Here is a 16,077-nt window from a genome sequence, read left to right as displayed (position 1 = left end):
GGTGAAGATTAAATGTGTCAATTCATATAGAATACTTATAAAAGCACCTGGCACATTTAAAAAAAAAAAAACCCCATTGCCATTGAGTTGATTCCGACTCATAGCGACTCTATAGGACAGAGTAGATCTGTCCCCGTAGGGTTTCCAAGAAGCAGCTGGTGGATTCGAACTGCTGAGTTTTGGGTTAGCAGCCGCATTCCTGACCACTGCACAGCCAGGCCTGGCACATCATAGTAGATGCTTAATAAACTTTGGCTATTATTATTATCCTTCTCTTCTTCTTCTCCCACAAATCTCTTTCCCTTCCCCGTGCTTCATAGCATTATCACCTATTTCATAGACAAGCCGAAAGTCATATTTGACTATTCTTCTTGCCAGTTCTTACCCTACCCAGTCTCTTTCAGACAACACTCAAAGCTGCTGCCTGATCTTCATTCTCACTGTCACATTCTGGCTCAGACACGCATGACTTCTCAACGCAACTATTGCAAAATGCTGCTAAAAGGCCATGCTTTCTCTGGTCTCTTCCTCCTTTAAGGCCCCCTCAACAGTATTGCCTGAGTAATATCTTTAAAATATGCTAAAATATGTTCTCAAACACGTTCAACAGTTTCCTGTTGTCTATGAGTATAAACTCCACAATCCTTAAAGCTGGAAGAGTAGGTCAAGGCTGACGATGAAGGTCTTGAATCCTACCCAAGCTCCCACTACCATCACAGACTACTCACACTTCTCAGTCTCTATGGTGTTAATATTTGTCCTTGTACCCAGAAAGCCCACTCTTTTTTCCTTCTCTCAAATCCATCTCATCAGCAGAGCACTCTACTTCCAATCATAATTCATCTGGTCTGCCTCTATTTTCCTCTAGCATTTTATCCTTACCTCTATTGTCCTAGAGTTAATTGAGACTCTCTCCTCTCTTTGACTATGAGTTCTTGAGTGCTCTCAGAGTTAGTCATCACCACCATTATGCTACATCAAGGTGTTTTTTTTTTTTTTTTTTCTTTTCTCAGATCACTAGGGTATAAATATGGAATTACTTTATTTTTACCCCAGGAACTACCTTCAACTGGTCTGTGCTGAGTTCCTCTTTCCCACTGAGCATATTCACAGACTCGATACACTTCCAGTACCTGTTGGGTGTCAGAAAGTCTTATGATCTGGACCTAAGACACTTGCTCCTTTTTCTAGCCTTAAGTTCCTCAAGTGTTGGGAAGGAGACGAGCTAAGGGAGGGAGAGGTCTCCTTACTTGGTAGAGGCTCTTCATGGAGTATCTAGCTCAGGTCTAGTTATATCTACTGCTGGTGGCTTCCAAGTAAGGGGTATGAATGATATTCTTGGAAAAGTATTAGGTTTAGCATAGCACCCTCCATAACTGAGGACCTCTTTTTAAGGGTACCACCATCTGTGCATACCTCAGCTACATCTCCAGGTTGAGCACTGTGTTGCTCGGCACAGTAGCTGCCTAGGTAGATACACAGCTGCTGCTTCTCAGTTAAGCCTGGTGCTCTTCACACAGAGTCACAGGCACTGTTGGAGTCCTCTTCTGTGCCCTCTAAGGCCTATGAAAGGCTGGCATGAGGTGGAAGTTAGTCCCATCTTTTCCCCCAAACACTTTATACCACCATCCATTCAAGTTCAGAAATCTTTAAATCTGAACTCTCTTGGTTCAATTATCTTTCCAAACTTCAGGGCACCCATGAGAGTCTAAGAATAAAAAGGACAATGTAGGCTCTGCCCTAGGCTTCCAATATGCTTCTCTAATAACTTTCACAATACTCTACTCAGGAATGGAAGGTTGATGGGTCAGCATGAATCCAGTCAAGAACTGAGATGCCAGTCTCACACCTGGAAATTACCTTCAGTATTTGCAAGAGGTTCCCTTAGAACCTCCCGTGGCCTCAGACATGGGAGGCAATAGCCCCTCACTTGGAACACTGAGCTGCTCACACAGTCAAGAGTGCCCTACCGTGCCTTCCACCTCTCCTAACAGGTGGTGGAGTGATCGGTGGAGGTAGGGCCGGTAGTCCTCTGGCCCCTCCCAAATAAGCCCTGGGGAGGAATGGTGGCCTTATTTACTGAAGACCCTCTTTGGAAGGCGCTGTATATAGTGCCTTTTTTCTTCAGCTTTGGGCCTTGGCTACAGTTCTGGGACAAGGAAAAACCCATTTAACACACTAATGCCTTCAGTGTATATGCACACTTCGGTTGACCTTACCACTGTTCTTATTTTTTTCCACACATGTGTCTTCCTGAAAACACTGGAAACTCTTCTTCACCTTGTATCTCTATTCCTTAGCACGGCACTGAACACTTTGTAAGTGCTCAATAAACGTTTGATTTTTTTTCTTAATGCCCCCAAAAAAGGTAAAGCCACAGGATCGTGAGATGCCAAACTAGGTCTAGGAAGATGAAGTCACTCCTCTACGGGCACACAGTTAGTTGGGATTCCATTTCACGTAGAAATTCATACAATTAATGGTGCAGCGGAATACTAAGTGAGCCAAGCTTGTGTGATGACTGGCCTTTGGAGAAAAGAAAGTGGGTAATGGAAAACACTGCACGAATTCTAAAAACTAATTTTTGCAGATGAAGCACATTTTTTAGTCCCTGACTTGGTAGGGTTTGCCAGTCTGTGCCATGACTAATCCCATTGGCCAGCCTAGACTTTTTGTTCTCCGGGCGGCATGACAGATTTGTTGGTACAATTTGGCCTTAATTCATTTTAGGCCGATCCTGGAAACCAGAGGCTCTGTCATGTCTTCATTGCAATATTAACTCCACTTTTCTGCCTTCCTTCCTTCTACTAACAATCTGAGGCCACTCAATAGGGCAATCTTAACTGCCTGCTGAAGGTGACAGCCAGAAGTATAAATAATTCTTCTCATTTAACCTTTTTAGTCTTTGCTGGGAAAAGTGGAGGTTTTGCTCTCTTATCTCACAAGTGGATCCAGAGCTGATAAGCTCATTCAAGACAGCATAATAAACGTTTTTTAGGGAAACCAAATTTCCAGGACAGGCTGCGCAGGAAAGGGCAACTCGTTCAGTGCCATCCTGTGAACTCAGTTATTTCAGGGCCGATACACGATTTCCTCTGGGTCCCAGTTGCTTCCACACTGAACGTCATCTATGAAAGTGTGGTGTGGTTGGAACCTGCAATGTCATCCAGTGGTGTTTTTCTTCTGCTTTGTCTGCAAATGTGAAAAAAGCAGCTCACTTATTCAGAATTCTCAGAATAGCGCTAGAAAGGAAGACAGGTGGAAAGCAGCTGTGCCCAGACTTCTCCATGCATGGGCGGTTCCATTGGAGGACTCTAGAAAATACGTGGTGGACAGGGGTGTCTGGGCACAGATCCTCTGTCAGCGGGAGTACATGAGTCAACAGCCTTTTGGCAAAGGCACCTGTCTATATAGTTGACCTTCATGAATTAAGGAAAGCCTGATCTAAAACCTACTCTGAGTCTAAAGCCTTCCTTGGCAAAGAACTAGAAGCCACAATGCTTTGTTTCCTGGTGAGTCCTGTCCCCAGCCATGAACCAATCACCATGGCTAGGGTGACCTGACACTGATTGGCCAGACTGTGTCATGTATCCACACTCAAATCTGTGAAGAGAAAAGGAGAATCCAGGTAATGGTAGAGGGGGCATCTACAAAGACATGAGTAGCAAGGGAGAAGGCATTCTCCCAAGGAAGGAAAGCTGGGCAGACATCTATTCACTTTTTAAGCAGTTAAACCAATTGCTAACCAAAAGGTCAGCATTTCAAAACTACCAGTGGCTCCATGGGAGAAATATACGGCAGTCTGCTTCTGTGGAGATTTACAGCCCCGGAGACCTTATGGGTCGCTATGACTCAGAGTCAACACAACAGCAACGGGGTTTTTTTGGTTTTTTTTAATGCTCTTTTTAATTTATATTTCACACTTAAAAATTAAAACCTTTATTTTTCATTCATTTACATATTATGTAAGATAATTTTGATACTACCTGTAGCATTTGGGTATTTTAGAGTCCCTGGGTGGTGCAAAGAGTTAACACTCTCAGCTACCAACAAAAAGTTGGCAGTTCCAGCTCACCCAGAGGCTACTCAGAAGAAAGGCTTCACGATCTACTTCTAAAAGATCAGCCCTTGAAAGCCCTAGGGAGTGCAGTTCTACTCTGACACACGTGGGGTCGCCATGAGTCAGAATCGACTCAGTGGCAAGTGCTGGCAGTAGTGGTTAGGTAGTTTACGGAGTGCCTAACCAATCTGTTGGACAGAGTATTAAAGCACCACGTTTTCCCAAAGATTGTTAGGCACCTTATAAAATACCCGGGAATTGCCCACATGGCCTGGCTTCTATGCTTTTCCAGTAACGTACCGCAGGTCAAACTGCTGCCTCAAGTGTCCTGCCTTTCCCAGTCAATTTCCTTCCTTCGTCGCGTGGAAATTTTTAGAAATCAACAAGTACTTGAGAACAGAAAAGAAGACGATGATGTATCGCCATTGATTGGTCCTACTTATCTCTGGGACAATTTGAAATATAGTAGAACACTTAGAGTGCCTAATAACTGATTCTTTTCAATTATGTTTTCAAAAAGCAAATACAGTAGCAGAATATTCTTAGACGAAACCTAATTCTCGTAAGGTCTATTAAAGGAGAGGCTGTTGTCTTTATGTCGGAGCTGGAAACAGGGAATTTTATTTTTCTTAATACTTCCCCTTATACTCATTCTCAGACTACTGGGCCCATAACCATTATTTCTGTGACGCAATCTCTTGATATTGCAAAGGGAAAGCCAGGGTGATTACCCGCATCCATCATGGAAGCAACTTGGATTCCCCAGGGCTACAAACAACACCAGAGAGAATGAGGAGATGGCTGCCCTCCTTTTCATTTCACTCTTAAGTCAATGTGGGCGGCCAAGAATTATGAGTTTTCAAAATGAAGTGATCCTGTAAAACTTAATATGTTTCTAGCCTCCCATCAATACACCACTAAGCTTTGGGTATGTCTTGTAAATTAATCTTTCCTCTTCAAAGAACATTTCAGTTGCTTTCCATCCAAGGATTCACTTAAGCAAAAGCATAACCTAAAGGAGAATAAAAGAATAACAATCGCCTTTACCTTCCAAATTTCCTCAGCCAATAGCTATGTAACACTAACGGGAAGAGATGACAAGATGCTGGGGTTCTGGGATTAGCCAAAAGGAGCACTAAATCCTTACAGACAGAGAGGTCGCTTTAAGTAAGGAAAAAATGTGAGAATGGAAAAGGAACTGTAATTCTTTAAATGCCTGTTTCATCCCAAGCACTCTTCTAGATACAAGGCTGACAAAGAAGGATATAAAAAACCTTTCCATCCTGCAAAGAAATCACAATCTAGTAGGGAAGAGAGACAGGCACATTAACGAGAAAAGCGTCTCATTCGTAGAAAACCCATTAAATCTTTGCTGGCCTGACGATTTACATATAATAAAATTCAAATCCCCACACCGTACCACACCTGGGTTAAATTCTGGCTCTACCACCAACAAATCTGTCATAGAAGAAGTACAATCGGAACGTTTCTTAGAAGCAAGGATGGCAAGACTGCGTCTTACATACTTTGGACATGCTGTCAGGAGGGATCAGTCCCTGGAGAAGGACACCACCCTTGGCAGAGTACAGGATCAGCAGAAAAGAGGAAGACCCTCAACAAGGTGGATTGACACAGTGGCTGCAACAATGAGCTCAAGCATAACAACAATTGTAAGGATGGCTCAGGACCGGGCAGTGTACCTAACAACAACAACCACTAACAAGCTGTGTGGTTTTCGACAGTTTATTCAGTGTCTCCGTGCACTGTGAACTACTTTGCCCAGTGTCTGGGGCATAAGTGTAGTAGTGGTTAATATTAAAATAGCTGCAAACAATGGGCTCAACCATACTAACAGTCATGCGGATGGCGAAGGACCAGGCAATGTTTTTTCCTGTTATACGTAAGGTCACCATGAGTGGGAGTCAACTTGATGACAACTAACAACAACAGTTAATATTATTATTGTTGCTGCCTACCTCTCCCCTCATCTCCGCCATGCTCCAACTCCCTGCTTTCCTTAAAACCTATATTCCAGTCATACCAAGACAGGGGCTGCTTCCCAGACACATGTTGACAACTCGCATCTCTCAGTCTGTGATTCTTGTTTTATTTTATCCACCTAGAGTTGGCTTGAGACCCTGGTGGCTCAATGGTTAAGAGCTATGGCTGCTCACCAAAAGGTCGGCAGTTGAAATCCACAAGCCACTCCTTCAAAACCCTATGGGGCAATTCTACTCTTTCCTATAGGGTCACTATGAGTAAGAACTGACTCAACAGCAACAGGTTTGGTTTTGTTTGGGTTTTTAGAGTTGGCTTCCCAACCAGTTTGAACCCTTTAGGAGGACATCCTATGGCTTTTCACGTTTATAATCCCAACACCAAGCACATTTCCTGGAACAGTATAGATGCTCAGCAAATATTTGTTCAATCGAATTAACTACGTGCTATACTGGAGCCCTGGTGTCATAGTGGGAAAGAGCTCAGCTGATAACCAAAAGGTCAGCAGTTTGAATCCACCAGCTACTCCTCGGAAACCGTACGAGGCAGTACTACTCTGTCCTATAGGGTCACTATGAGTTGGAATTGATGGCAACAGGTTTGATTTGTTTGTTGTTGTTCTGTGTACTAAGTAGTGTGAATAAAATAATTTACTATCAAATGAAGAGTGAGGAAGTCTTCACTGGTAGTGAATTATGGAAGGATTCCCATAGGAGTAGACAGTTTAACTTGGAAGCTTTGAAGGATGAATTCATCAAGGGGCCAAAGTTTGGTGTGTGTAAGTGTTGTAGTTGGCTCAAGAAAAATACAAGTGTGGTCCCAAACACAGGACATTGCAGAGAGGGAGTGCTCTATGAGCAATGAACTGAATGAAGGAAAGAACAGAGACACACATTTGTTCTCTAATCAACCACTTTCTTCACGCTAAGAAAAAACACAGCTTGGATAATTTGGCTTCATTTTAGCTTCTCCCCTACATCAATAATATTATTTTTGTAAACCCATGAGCAACGAGGAAGGAAGGGGCCTTAGCCATTTCTCAGACTCTAATAGATAGGCCAAAAAATAACTGTTTCCATGCAGCCATTTAGCTGACCCAACAACTCTCACTACCATTAATTAGTTGCCATCAGGTCAACCCCAACTTATGGTGACCCCATGTGTGTCAGACTAGAATTGTCCTCTATAGGGTTTCCAGTGGCTGATTTTTTGGAAGTCGATGGCCAGGTCTTTCTTCTGGGGTGCCTCTGGGAGGACTTGAACCTCCAACCTTTCAGTTAGCACTTCAGTCTTTGTACCACCCAGGATCTACCTCACTACCATTAAAGCCCATTGCCACTGAGTCAATTCTGAACCATGGTGACTCTATGGAGCGTTACGCACAGTAGAACTGCCCCATAGGGTTTTCTCGGCTGTAATGTTTATGGAAGCAGATTACCTAGACTTTCTTCGGTGGCACCATCGAGTGGATTTGAACTGCCAATCTTGAGGTAAGTAGTTGAGCATGAACCATTTACACCACCCAGGGGCTCCCTCTTCCCCCCCCCCATTTTCTAAAGTCTCATGTGCCACAGGCCATTACTTCTCAAAATCAACAGTGACATCTTCCCTAGCCATCAAAAACCTGCACATATGTCTTCTGCTGTGCCTTCAAGTCTGAGTTTGTACAGAAGCGAGCTTTGGCAACCTGATGTCTAGGGGGAAGAGAATTTTGCCCAGACATCTGTAAAATGTCCACAAAACAGAGATCAGTTACTTTCTATTTATCAGTGGGCAACAAGATATGCAGAACAAGATCAAATCCTAGCTTTCAGCTCTACGAAGGCAAATCACTCAGCTTCCCTTTAGGTCTGCCACTAGAAGTATGGTCAGGAGGTTGGGCCAGAAGACTCAAAGGCCTGAAGGAAGTGAGGAAGGAGCCCAAGCAGAGGCATCAGGAGGTCCCTAGTGTGTTGGAGGAACAGCAAGAAGAACACGGCTAAGGGAAGGGGCTGAGGGTGAAGGTGGCTAGAGATGGCATGAGCAGAGAGATCTAGAGCTAGTTGGGGGGGTGGAGAATGAGACCAGGGAGGGTACTGAAGGCCATGGTAGAGTCTCCGAATGAACAAGACAAACACAATCCCTCCTTTATAGAGAAATTGTCTACCATGAAAAAGAATAATGACAAGCATGAGAAGTGCTATGAAATGAAGATGTAAGTATTAGAGAATCATATAATGGACGGCTTTAATATATCCTAAGGGATTCGGGATGTCACTTTGAGAACTGAGCTATGCCTGACCCAAGCCATGATATTTTCAATGTGTGTGAAAGCTGGACAATGAATAAGGAAGACTGAAGAACTGATGCCTTTGAATTATGGTGTTGGTAAAGAATATTGAATATACCATGGACTGCCAGAAAAATGAATGAGTCTGTCTTAGAGGAAGTACAGCCAGAGTGTTCCTTGTAAGCAAGGATGGCAAGATTCGTCTCATGTACTTCGAACATGTTATCAGGAGGGACTAGTCCCTGGAGAAGTATATCGTGCCTGGTAAGGTAGAGGGTCAGTGAAAGAGAGGAAGACCCTCAAAGAGACAGACAGACGCAGTGGCTGCAACAATGGGCTCAAACATAGATAACAACTATTGTGAGGATGGCCCAGGACCAGGCAGTATTTCATTCTTTTGTACATAGGATTGCTTTGAGTTGGAATCACTCAACAGCACCTAACAACAACAAGGGGTTCAGGGAAGGTTTCCCTGGGTCTTTCAAGAAAGTACCAGTGTGACAACAGAAGAGTTAGGGCAGTGGGTACAGCATTCCAAGCAGAGAAGGCAGAATAAGCAAAGGCCCCAAATCAAGAGGAGAATGGAGCACATGGGGGTAGGAAGCCCTGTGCTGAGCACTGAGAGAAAGGAAGAGAGCGGAACTGGGGTGTGAGTCAAGAAAGCAAAATGGGGCTGGATCTTAAAAGCCCTGTAAAGCGTGGCATGGATTTTGGTTATACCCCAAGAGCAAGGAGAATATATTTCAAGCACTTTAAACAATGGAGTGACGTAATCAGACTGGAATTAAAAAAAATCACATTAACAAATAATTTAGCATGGCTACTAAAACATAGAGGTAAAAGGGAGGTGGCAAGAGGTAACATCAGAGAAGGCAGCTGGGCCAGGTGGTGTAGGAAAAAATCCAGAGAGGTTCTTCTCCCCAGAATTTAAAAAAAAAAGGGGGGGGGTAGGCAACTCAGCATGCACTAAGGGGAAACAGCAGACACCTCGAACCCCCCTTTCTCAAGAACTTCATTCTCTAAATCATTTTTTCCACCTCATTCTTAGCCTCACAGTAACTGCCAACATGTGGTTCACTTCTACTAATGCTTCTCACACCTAAAATGTGCACAAGAATCCCCTGGCAGTCTTATTAAAGTGCAGAATTATATTTAGCATAGCAGTCCCTGGCTGTCACAAACCGTTAAGCGATCAACTACTAACCAAAAGGTCGGCAGTTCAAACCCACCCAGAGGTGCCTCAGAAGACAGTCTTGCTGATCTAGTGCCGAAAGGTCACAGCCTTGAAAACCCTACGGAGCATATTTCTGCTCTGCACAATGGAGGTCACCATGAGTCAGGATCGACTCAGGGGCAACTGGTGGGGGCAGGGGGTAGGGCCTGAGATTCTGCATTTCTACCATGCTCCCAATAATGTCCATGATGCTAGTCCATGGACCACACTTGGAATACAGGGCCATACACAATGCTAGAGCAAATCAGGAAAGTATTCTTGGCTTTCTGCCCATACACATAATAACAGAGGAAAAAATACAAAACAAACAGACCCAGCAGACTATGTTTCTGTCACTATGCTGCCTGTTTTCAGGGAACCTCCAAAGAGATTTTGGAGACGTCCAATGTGTAACTTAATTGGAAGCAATTCAACTCAAACCACGTTCCACCGGGACGTTCAAGTCTGGAGTCCTTCTGACTGTGACCCTACACCACAGTGACACCTGCTGGTCAATTGATGGATTACATCTTTAAAGCATATTTCCATTAGGAGGCTTTGAGAATAATTGAGTGAACTGTTTTACACTTCTGTAAACTTTGCCTAAAAATGCATCTTCTGGTTGTGAGAAGTACTTTTAAAAGTTACATGTCTACAATACCTTGATAAGAATTGGGCTCTGAGCAGTGGTGTACTGATAAATGTCTAATAACCAGCTCTCTGGGGAAAACAATTTATGGGTAAACACACAAACATATACACCTTTATCACAAAGTTGACTGATATAAAGAATTGTAGCACATTATTTAAAAACAATTATGAGATATGCCACACATTTTATGGTAAATTCTATGTAGAAATTGATTCTTGCAGTACGCTTTTGTTCCTTTTGGCTTTCATTTTTGTACTGGTTACTAACCTATGATTGCAAAGTAATCGTGACTTGGCAACATCAGATGATGAATAAATGTTTGATTAGAATGCAGCTTAGCAAAAAAGCCACTCATGTCATTGATGAACGTGTGTAGGTCTGACATGAATGTGGGCTTATATTTTTGTTTACATTCATGAATAAGACAACAGTGAAGCTATAGACATATGCTGGCACTTCGGTCATTCGTTAGTGACATGGGTGACTCCTTTGCTGAATGGGATAATAGTTTTGAATACTATAAGATTATTTCCTCAATTTTTTTTTGTTATTCATAAAGCAACAGGTACAGACACAATACAATTTTAAGCGTAATCTGCCTTTTTAACATTGTCTTAAGTCTAAGCAGTCAACAAAACAATAACCCAGTCCCAGTTTGTAGCATTTTCTAATTTCTGTTGGGTAAGTACCAGCTAATCGTGGCCAGTTTCAAACTTCACTAAACATGAAGTTGGGAGATAGGTGCAGTGGGGCGCCATTCATTACCTCCTGTTTCTACTGTACAGACCCAGTAGGCACAAATAATCTCGAGAGTACAGGTAATGGTCAAACACAGTAAAATAACCAGGAAGTAATAAATTTTGAGTACTTTTTACCTTTTTTTTTTTTAAATGTAATTTAGTTAAGGAGCCCTAGTGGCACAGTGGTTATGCACTGGGCTGTTAACCAAAAGGTCAGCGATTCAAACCCATCAGCCACTTGTAAGTTCATATAACTTAATTTTTTTAATTGGCTGTGCTTAACCATAAAAAAAAAAAAAAAATTTTTAAAACAAAAAAAAAAACCACTTGCAAAATTCCTAAAACCTTGACAATTGGCCTTCATGAGTTGATACGAGCCAACTCCAACACAACACTGGATCTGAGAGATGGGGAAGGTTGAGAATAACACAGAGAGGATTTCAGGAGCCTAGGGGTCTGTTCTAGGGATTTAGTCCTAAATAGGTCTAGGCAGGGCCCTGGTGGCACAGGGGTTAAGCTGCTCACCGAAATGTTGGTGGTTTGAACCCACCAGCTGCTCCGTGGGAGGAAGATGTGGCAGTCTGTTTCTGTAAAGATTATAGCATTGGAAACCTCATGGGGCAATTCTACTCTGTCCTATGGGTTCGATATGAGTCTGAATCAATTTAACGGCAATGGGGGTAGGCCTAGGCCAGCTCTTGATCAATTTGACCAAAAAATGGTAGATGGAATTGTCACATCACAGTGGAATATAAGAGATCTGTTTCTGATGGAAGAACAGGTAAGAAGTAAAACAAGTTGACCTACCTGAGAGTTAATATCAGTGGGTACTCCGAATCAAAGGAACAAAGTAGGAAGCTTGGGACAATGACAAGATTGCCACAAGGGGAAGGAGCGGTGGGAAGGAGCAACTCCGGATGCTAGCACTTTCTCCAGAACATCCTATATCACTGACCTAAAGGAGAAAATGGCTGTGTTTGTTTAATTAGGACTTGGTCATTTTAAAACCAGAAAATCCATAGATCATAGGACTGAGAAGTGATTTTAGAGATTATCTAGTCCAGTCCCCACATTTCATGAGTAACCATAGAAATTAATTGAAACTTCTGCTTCCAGGAAGATGGAATAGACCTACATTTCTCTATCCCTCCTAAACAGTACAACCAAAAACCCTTGAAATTATTTATAAAACAAACATAAGAAGACTCTGAAAGATGGAGAGAAGAAGGTAGACTATCTAGGGAACTAGGGACACAAGGAACAACAAGGTGGTGAGTTTCTTAGGTTTTCTTTTTGCCTTATATATACCAGACTTGGAGCTGAAGAAGAAGACAACCAGGAAATGCCAACTGGTGCAGACAGGAAAAAAAAGACAAAATTTTGCTCTATCTAGATGAAGGACCAGGAAAGGGTAGCCTAGTAAGAAAGAAAACTTTTACACAATAACCACTCCACTCTTGTCAGAAAAAACAACTCATCCCCACTCATGCCAGAAAAGAAGGAGTGGGAAGCCTAGACTTCCAACCTCCCAAGGTTGCAATGAGGGGCCCCAACACCCCTGCTAGAGTGTTCTCAGAGAAGATCAAATAGGAAGCAGAAACTTGTGTAGTGATTGGTGAGAAACAAGACCCACCTTCCCACGGTGTCAGTGGAGACCACATGGAGAGCCTGGGCTTCTACCCCATGCAGCAAAAATGAGACTCCCCTCCCCTCTTCCTGCTGTGGTTGTACCAAAGAAGGCCTGGGGAAGAGTCATGACATTCACCATTGGCCAGCAGTAATGAAGCCAGCCCAATTGCAGTGTCAGTGGAGACCACATGGAAAGCTGGAAATCCCAGCCCTGCCCATCAATAACAAGGAGCTCTCCATCAGATATCAGCAGAGGTTGAGTGAGATACCTGGATTTCTACCTCCACCTGCCAGTACTGAAGCACCTCCCCCTCTCCCCCAGCTGAAGAATGGTTAGAGAAAGTCAGCTAAAACAGATGGTTTACACAAGATCTGGAGTCCCATAACACCAAAATGTGCAGGCTTCAATGCAAATACAAAGATAACATGGATGTTAGAATTATCTGACAGATTTTAAAGTAGCCATGATAAAAATATTTCAACAAGCAATATGAACATGCTTGAAATAAAAAAAGAAAAAAGAAATCATTTGCAAAAAGATGCAAAGTATCAGCAAACAATTAGAAGATATGAAGAAAAACCAAACAGACATTTTAGAACTGAAAAATACAGTAACCAAGATAAAAAGCTCAGTGGATAGGCTGAACATAAAATAAGAATGAAAGAGAGGAAAGAATCGGTGAGTGGAATATAGAACAACAGAAAACAAAATAGACTGTGAAGAAAAAACGAAGAGAATCTCAGAGACCTGCAAGACTATAACAAAAGAGCTAGTACGTGTGTCCTTAAAGTCCTGGAAGGAGAGGAGAAAGGAGGAAAAGATATCCCAAGAAATAATGACTGAAATCTTCACTAGTTTTGCAAGAAAAATAAACCTACAGATTGAAGAAACTGAAAGAAACCCACACAGGATAAACTCAAAGGAAAGAACTCCAAAAGGAAAGAAAATGATAAAAGAAAGATAACTGGAAAATCAGGAAAGAAGAACACTGCAAGCAAAGTTTCGTTCTGTTGAATATAGGGTTGGTATGAATCGGAACTGACTCAATGGCACCTAACAACAACAACAAATTAAAATATGCTGCCTCATCCATCATAGAATACTCAAACCACAATAAAAAAAAAAAAAATAGGTATTAGTAATTGCCAGGTATACAATCCCTTCATTTTGCTTATGAAGAAACCAAAGAAGTAAAATAGGAGAGAGACAGACCCCAATTTGATTTCTGTTTCACCAATCCTCCCTTGCTCTTAGAAGCAATTGACTAGATATTTCAGGTCAATGACTTTTTTCTTTGTGTGGAAAAGAATATACTTACACAGTTATTTCTCACAAAGAACTTTCTGATGTTGGATTTGTCCTAGAAAAAACAAAGGGGCACCAAAATAGGAACTGAAGGAAAATTCCTCAACATAATAAAGGGCATCTATACAAAGCCAACAGCCAACATCACTCTAAATGGAGACAGCCTGAAAGCATTTCCCTTGAGAACGGGAACCAGAAAGGGATGCCCTTTATCACTGCTCTTATTCAACATTGTGCTAGAAGTCCTAGCCAGAGCAATTAGGCTAGACAAAGAAATAAAGGGCATCCGGATTGGCAAGGAGGAAGTAAAATTATCTCTATTTGCAGATGACATGATCTTATACACAGAAAACCCTAAGGAATCCTCCAGAAAACTACTGAAACTAATAGAAGAGTTTGGCAGAGTCTCAGGTTATAAGATAAACATACAAAAATCACTTGGATTCCTCTACATCAACAAAAAGAACATGGAAGAGGAAATAACCAAATCAATACCATTCACAGTAGCCCCCAAGAAGATAAAATACTTAGGAATAAATCTTACCAAAGATGTAAAAGACCTATACAAAGAAAACTACAAAGCACTACTACAAGAAATTAAAAAGGACATACTTAAGTGGAAAAACATACCTTGCTCATGGATAGGAAGACTTAACATAGTAAAAATGTCTATTCTACCAAAAGCCATCTATACATACAATGCACCTCCGATCCAAATTCCAATGACATTTTTTAATGTGATAGAGAAACAAATCACCAACTTCATATGGAAGGGAAAGAAGCCTCGGATAAGCAAAGCATTACTGAAAAAGAAGAAGAAAGTGGGAGGCCTCACTCTACCTGATTTCAGAACATATTATACAGCCACAGTAGTCAAAACAGCCTGGTACTGGTACAACAACAGGCACATAGACCAATGGAACAGAATTGAGAACCCACATATAAATCCATCCACATATGAGCAGCTGATATTTGACAAAGGCCCAGTGTCAGTTAATTGGGGAAAAGATAGTCTTTTTAACAAATGGTGCTGGCATAACTAGATATCCATTTGCAAAAAAAATGAAACAGGACCCATACCTCACACCATGCACAAAAACTAACTCCAAGTGGATCAAAGACCTAAACATAAAGACTAAAACGATAAAGATCATGGAAGAAAAAATAGGGACAACCTTAGGAGCCCTAATACAAGGCATAAACAGAATACAAAATATTACCGAAAATGACGAAGAGAAACCAGATAACTGGGAGCTCCTAAAAATCAAACACCTATGCTCATCTAAAGACTTCACCAAAAGAGTAGAAAGACCACCTACAGACTGGGAAAGAATTTTCAGCTATGACATCTCCGACCAGTGCCTGATCTCTAAAATCTATATGATTCTGTCAAAACTCAACCACAAAAAGACAAACAACCCAATCAAGAAGTGGGCAAAGGATATGAACACACACTTCACTAAAGAAGATATTCAGGCAGCTAACAGATACATGAGAAAATGCTCTTGATCATTAGCCATTAGAGAAATGCAGATTAAAACTACAATGAGATTCCATCTCGCTCCAACAAGGCTGGCATTAATCCAAAAAACACAAAATAATAAATATTGGAGAGGCTGCGGAGAGATTGGAACTCTTATACACTGCTGGTGGGAATGTAAAATGGTACAAGCACTTTGGGAATCTATCTGGTGTTATCTTAAACAGTTAGAAATAGAACTACCATACAACCCAGAAATCCCACTCCTCGGAATATACCCTAGAGAAATAAAAGCCTTCACACAAACAGATATATGCACACCCATGTTTATTGCAGCTCTGTTTACAATAGCAAAAAGCTGGAAGCAACCAAGGTGTCCATCAACGGATGAATGGTTAAATAAAATGTGGTATATTCACACAATGGAATACTACGCATCGATAAAGAACAGTGACGAATCTGTGAAACATTTCATAACATGGAGGAACCTGGAAGACATTATGCTGAGCGAAATTAGTCAGAGGCAAAAGGACAAATATTGTATAAGACCACTACTATAAGATCTTGAGAAATAGTAAAAACTGAGAAGAACACATACTTTTGTGGTTACGAGGGCGGGAGGGAGGGAGGGAGAAGGTTTTTTACTGATTAATTAGTAGACAAGAACTGCTTTAGGTGAAGGGAAGGACAATACCGAATACATGGAAGGTCAGCTCAACTGGACTGGACC

General features: G+C 41.8%; 1 protein-coding gene across 8 annotated transcripts in view; it reads right to left on the bottom strand.

Annotated features, from left to right (window-relative positions):
• FUT10 (fucosyltransferase 10) overlaps nucleotides 1–16,077 on the bottom strand; it is a 317,556-nt gene that overhangs the window by 206,145 nt on the left and 95,334 nt on the right. The gene's annotated exons all lie outside the window — the stretch shown is intronic.

Source organism: Elephas maximus, chromosome 22 (assembly GCF_024166365.1).
Source record: "Elephas maximus indicus isolate mEleMax1 chromosome 22, mEleMax1 primary haplotype, whole genome shotgun sequence".
Taxonomy (NCBI): domain Eukaryota; kingdom Metazoa; phylum Chordata; class Mammalia; order Proboscidea; family Elephantidae; genus Elephas; species Elephas maximus.
This window is presented reverse-complemented; position numbering and strand designations above follow the sequence as displayed.